Here is a 6848-nt window from a genome sequence, read left to right on the forward strand (position 1 = left end):
ACATCCATGATAAGATGAGTAGAATATGCCACTCCAAAGTATGCCTCTCTGGCATAAGGATTATTTCAGTCTAACTTTAAAAAAGAAAAAAACAGAAATCTCAGAAAACTTAGTAGCAATTGCCCTTTTGTGAAGGACATTTACAACAGAGAACTCTACATATTTAAGGGCTATCCATCTTTGCACCAGAAGTAGATGATAAGTAACTCTCAAGTAATTCTTATCAGTGGAGAGGTCTTGACTTAAATCTGCAACAATCTTACATTTTTTACTATGTTTGCATGATAACCTGTTATAACAGGCTTCCCCCTTTCCCCAAAGTCTTTCTTTTATTTTTCTCTGAAGATCGTGCTTGAGGTGATGGCTTTGGACATTTCAGGGAATGACTCAGGTTTCCTGGACAGTTCCTCTATGTACAGGAGGTATACAAGTTATTAAATGTCTGCTTTTCTCCTGGTGATGTCTCAAACTCACTGCTTTTATACATGAACTGAAGAATGAGGCTGGGCTCCTGAAGGCCACTCCTTCTCATCTAAGTTGCTTCTATCAGTGTTGCAGTGAAAAGGAAAAGATAGACATGATTTTCTTTTCTTTCCTGAGAACAAAGAAGATAAAGAGAACAACAAGCAGGCCAGATCCCTCCTAGATTTTCCTTTACTGCTCCTAATCTGTACTCTGTAACTAAGTCTCCTTTTCTGCTCCCTAACTCTGCTTGAGCTACATCCTGCACCTGTTCTCCTGCTACTTACACCCTGGTGCTTGCCTTTATCACAGACCACCCCTTGTAGTTTTCCTTCTTTTTGCATTTCAGAACCAGAGACAGACAGACCTAATTACCGGGCTACCTGATACCAGATCTGAATTTTGTGGGGTTTTATAGAGGTTGTTATTTTCTAATTTTATTTATTTATTTATTGTCTATTTTTGGCTGCACTGGGTCTTTGCTGCTGCGTGGACTTTCCTCTATTTGAAGAGAGTGTGTTCGCCTTGTTGTAGTGTGAAGGCTTCTCATTCAACTATTGAGCCTGTGCTTGAGAGCCTGGGAGCCACAACTGCTGAGCCCATGTGCTGCAACTACAGAAGCCCACACACCTTGGAGCCTGTACTCCACAACAAGAGAAGACACTGCAATGAGAAGCCCTCACACCACAAGGAAGAGTAGCCCCCACTCACTGAAACTAGAGAAAACCCATGCACAGCAACAAAGACAGTGCAGCCAAAAATAAATTAAATAACTAAAATCAACAGTTTAAAAAATTAGGGTAAAATAGATAATCAACCAGGACCTACTGTATAGCACAGGCAACTAAACTCAACATTTTGTAATAACTTATAAGGGAAAAGATGGTGGGCATGTGGTCATCTTCTCCTGTGAGAACTCCAAAATTGCAACTCACTGTGAAACAACCATTGACAGGAGAATGTTGGATCCCACCAAAAATAGATACCCCATGTCCAAGGGCAAAGGAGACACCCCAGTAAGATGGTAGGAGGGGCAAAATCACATTTAGAATCAAACCCCATACCCACCAGAGACACTTGGAGGGCTCAAACAAAACCTTGTGTGCACCAGGACCCAGAGACCCCACAGAGACTGACCAGACCTGCCTTTGAGTGTCTGAGTGTCTCCTGCTGAGACACGGGTCAGCAGTGGTCTGCCGCATGGACAGAGGCTCTGGCTGCAGCAGACCTGGGTCATGCAGCGTGTGGCATAAGCCCTCTTGGACGAAGTTGCCATTAGACCCATCACAGAGACACTGAGAAGACAACCCACAAACTGCAGAACAATTATACCAAAGAAATTCTCACACTGTTAAGAAAATTCTAGGACCCCAACAGATTTCCCAACCTGGGGATCTAGCAAAGGGTCTGAGAATCTCCAGGCAATTAGATGTTGGAGGCCAGTGGGATTTGATTACAAAACTTCCACAGGAGTGGGGAAACAGGCTCTTGGAGGGCACAAACAAAACCTTGTGTGCACCAGGAGCCAGGAGAAAGGAGCAGTGCCCCCACAAGTGACTGAGTCAGAATTCCCTGTGAGAGTCCAGAGTCTCTGGTGGAAGCGTGGGTCAACACTGTGGCCTCAGGCCAAACAACAGGGAAGGAACACAGCCTCCCCCATCAACAGAAATTTGGATTAAAGGCTGCTGAGCATGGCCCTGCCCATCAGAACAAGACCCAGTTTCCTCCACAGTCATTGTCTCCCATCAGGAAGCTTCCATAACTCTCTTATGCTTATTCATAAGAGGGCAGACAGAATGAAAACCACAATCACAGGAAACTAACCAAACTGATCACATGAACTACAGCCTTGTCTAACTCAATGAAACAATGAGTCATGCTGTGTAGGGCCTCCCAAGACGAACAGGTCATGGTGGAGAGTTCTGACAAAACATGGTCCACTGGAGAAGGGACCACTTCAGTATTGGCAAACCTCTTCAGTATTCTTGCTTTGAGAATCCCATGAACAGTATGAAAAGGCAAAAAGATATGACACTGAGAGATGAACTCCCCAGGTCGGTCAGTGCCCAATAAGCTACTGGAGAAGAGCGGAGAAATAACTCCAGAAAGAATGAAGAGATGGAGCAAAAGTGAAAATAGTGCCCAGTTGTGGATGTGACTGGTGATGGAAGTAATGTCTGATGCTGTAAAGAACAATATTGCATAGGAACCTGGAATGTTAGGTCCATGATCACAGGATATTGGATGTGGTCAAATAGGAGATGGCAAGAGTGAACACTGACATTTTAGGAATCAGTGAACTAAAATGGACTGGAGTGAGGGACCTTAATTCAGATGATCATTACATCTACTGCTATGGGCAAGAATCCCTTAGAAGAAATGGAGTAGCCCTCACAGTCAACAAGAGTCCAAAATGCAGTATTTGGGTGCAATCTCAAAAATGATAGAATGATCTCTCTTCATCTCCAAGGCAAACCATTCAATATCACAGTAATCCAAGTCTATGCTCCAACCACTAATCCCAAAGATGCTGAAGTTGAATGGTTCTATGAGTACCTATAAGACCTTCTAGAACTAATACCAAAAAAAGATGTGCTTTTCATCATAGGGGACTGGAATGCAAAAGCAGGACATCAATCAGACTAAACTAGAGTCACGGGACAGTATGGTACTGGCCCAAAGACAGAAATATAGATCAACAGAACAAAACAGAAAGCCCAGAGATGAATCCACGCACCTATGGACACCTTATCTTTGACAAAGGAGGCAAAAATATACAATGGCAAAAAGACAATCTCTTTCACAAGTGGTGCTGGGAAAACTGGTCAACTACCTATAAAAGAATGAAACTAGAACACTTTCTAAGACCATACACAAAAATAAACTCAAAATGAATTAAAGATCTAAATTTAAGACCAGAAATTATAAAACTCCTAGAGGAAAACATAGGCAGAAAACTCTCTGACATAAATCACAGAAAGATCCTCTATGACCCACCTCCCAGAGTAATGGAAATGAAAGCAAAAATAAACACACAGGACCTAATTAAACTTAAAAGCTTTTTCACAACGAAGGAAACTATAAGCAAGGTGAAAAGACAGAGTGGAAGAAAATAATAGCAAATGAAACAACTGACAAAGAATCAATCTCCAAAATATACAGGCAGCTCATGCAGCTCAATACCAGAAAAATAAATGACCCAATCAAAAAATGGGCAAAATAACTAAACAGACATTTCTCCAAAGAAGACATACAGATGGCTAACAAACACATGAAAAGATGCTCAACATCACTCATTATCAGAAAAATGCAAATCAAAACCACAATGAGATACCATCTCATGCCCAGTCAGAATGGCTGCCATCTAAAAGTCTACAAACAATAATTGCTGGAGATGGTGTGGAGTAAAGGGAACCCTCTTACACTGTTGGTGGGAATGCAAACTAGTACAGCCACTATGGAGAACAGTGTGGAGATTCCTTAAAAAACTGGAAATAGAACTGCCATATGACCCAGCAATCCCACTGCTGGGCATACACACCAAGGAAACCAGAATTGAAAGAGACACCTGTACCCCAATGTTCATAATGTTTACAATAGCTAGGACACGGAAGCAACCTAAATGTCCATAAGCAGATGAATGGATAAGAAAGTTGTAGTACATATACACAATGGACTATTACTCAGCTATGAAAAAGAACACATTTGAGTCAGTTCCAATGAGGTGGATGAAACTGGAGCCTGTCATTCAGAGTGAAGTAAGTTAGAAAGAAATACACCAGTACAGTATATTAATGCATATATATGGAATTTAGAAACATGGTAATGACGACCCTATACACAAGAGCAAAAGAGACACAGATGTAAAGAACAGACTTTTGGACTCTGTGAGAGAAGATGAGGGTGGGATGATATGACAGAATAGCATTGAAACATGTATATTACTATATGTGAAATACATGACCAGTCCAAGTTCAGTGCATGAAACAGGGCACTCAAAGCTGGTGTACTGGGACAACCCAGAGGGATGGGATGGGGAGGGAAGTGGGAGGGGGGTTTGGGAGAGGGGGACACATGTACACCCGTGGCTGACTGATGTCAATGTATGGCAAAAACCACCACAATATTGTAAAGTAATCTGCCTCCAGTTAAAATTAATTAATTTTTTTTTAAAGTAGGATGTCAAGAGATACCTGGAGTAACAGGCAAGTTTGGCCTTGGAGTACAAAATGAAGCAGGGCAAAGGTTAATGGAGTTTTGCAAAGAAAATGCACTGGTCATAGCAAACAGTATGTTCCAACAACCCAAGAGAAGACTCTACACACGGACATCACAAGATGGTTACTACCAAAATCAGATTGATTATGTTCTTTGTAGCCAAAGATGGAGAAGCTCTGCACAGTCAGCAGAAACAAGACCAGGAGCTGACTGTGGCTCATATCATGACGTCCTTATTTCAAAATTAAGACTTTAATTGAAGAAAGTAGGGAAAACCCCTAGGCCATTCAGGTATGACCTAAATCAAATGCCTTATGATTATACAGTAGAAGTCACAAAATGCAGAAAGGCAAAAAGAGTTGTCTGAGGAGGACTTACAAATAGCTGAGAAAAGAAGAGACGCTAAAGGCAAAGGAGAAAAGGAAAAAGATATACCCATCTGAATACAAGTTTCCAAAGAATAGCAAGGAGATATAAGAAAAAACCTCTTAAGTGAACAATGCAAAAAAAAAAAAAAAACAGAGGGAAACAATATAATGGGAAAGAATAGAGATCTCTTTAAGAAAATTAGAGATACCAAGGGAACATTTCATGCAAAGATGGGCACAGTAAAGGAGAGAAAAGGTATGGACCATTTCTGAAGCAATAGATATTAAGAAGAGGTGGCAAGAATACACAGAACTATACAAAAGAGATCTTAATGACCCAGATAACCACAATGGTGTTATCACTCACCTAGAGCCAGACATCCTGGAATGTGATGTCAAATGGGCCTTAGAAAGCATCACTATGAACAAAGCAAGTGGAAGTGATGGAATTCCAACTGAGCTATTTCAAGTCCTAAAAGATGATGCTCTTAAAATGTTGCACTGAATATGTTAGCAAATTTGGAAAAACTCAGCAGTAGCCATAGGACTGGAAAAGGTCAGTTTTCATTCCAATCCCAAAGAAGGGCAATGCCAAAGAATGTTCAAACTATTGCACAATTGCGCTCATCTCACATGCTAGCAAAGTAATGCTCAAAATTCTCCAAGTGAGGTTTCAACATACGTGAACCAAGAACTTCCAGATGTTCAAGCTGGATTTAGAAAAGCCAGAGGAACCAGAGATCAAATTGCCAACATCCACTGGATCATTGAAAAAGCAAGAGAGTCCAGAAAAACATCTACTTCTGCTTTATTGACCATGACAAAGCCTTTGACTGTGTGGATCACAACAAACTGTTGGAAAAGTCCCAAAAGATAGGAATACCAGACCACTTTATCTGCCTCCTGAGAAATCTGTATGAAGGTCAAGAAGCAATGGTTATAACCAGACATGGAACAACGGACTGGTTCTAAATTGGGGAACGAGTACATCAAGGCTGTATATTGTCACTGTTTACTTAATTTATGTGCAGAGTACATCATGTGAAATGCTGGTATGAAAGAAACACAAACTGGAATCAAGTCTGCCAGGAGAAATATCAATAACCTCAGATATGCAGATGACACCACCCTTATGGCAGAAAGTGAAGCAGAACTAAGAGCCTCTTGATGAAAGTGAAAGAGGAGAGTTAAAAAGCTGACTTAAAGCTCAACATTCAGAAAATGAAGATCATGATATTCAGTTCCATCACTTCATGGGAAGTAGATGGGGAAACAGTGGAAACAGTGGCAAACTTTATTTTTGGTGGCTCCAAAATCACTGCACATGGTGACTGCAGCCATGAAATTCAAAGATGCTTGCTCCTTTAAAGAAAAGCTATGACCAACCTAGACAGCATATTAAAAAGCAGAGACATGTGCTCGCTTCGGCAGCACATATACTAAAATTGGAACGATACAGAGAAGATTAGCATGGCCCCTGCGCAAGGATGATACGCAAATTCGTGAAGCGTTCCATATTTTTAAATACAGAACAGACTTTTGAACTCTGTGGGAGAAGGTGAGGGTGGGATGTTTCAAAAGAACAGCATGTATACTATCTATGGTGAAACAGATCACCAGCCCAGGTGGGATGCATGAGACAAGTGCTCCGGCCTGGTGCACTGGGAAGACCCAGAGGAATCGGGTGGAGAGGGAGATGGGAGGGGGGATCGGGATGGGGAATAAGTGTAAATCTATGGCTGATTCATATCAATGTATGACAAAACCCACTGAAATGTTGTGAAGCAATTAGCCTCCAAC

At 41.4% G+C, this 6848-nt stretch overlaps 1 non-coding gene across 1 annotated transcript; it reads left to right on the top strand.

The window, feature by feature from the left end:
* The first annotated feature begins 6463 nt into the window (after positions 1 to 6463).
* On the top strand, positions 6464 to 6570 carry LOC122421877. Its single transcript, XR_006263678.1, has one exon. It is a non-coding gene; the product is annotated as a U6 spliceosomal RNA (small nuclear RNA).
* The last annotated feature ends 278 nt before the right edge of the window (positions 6571 to 6848 follow it).

This window comes from Cervus canadensis, chromosome 18 (assembly GCF_019320065.1).
Source record: "Cervus canadensis isolate Bull #8, Minnesota chromosome 18, ASM1932006v1, whole genome shotgun sequence".
In the NCBI taxonomy this organism is placed as follows: domain Eukaryota; kingdom Metazoa; phylum Chordata; class Mammalia; order Artiodactyla; family Cervidae; genus Cervus; species Cervus canadensis.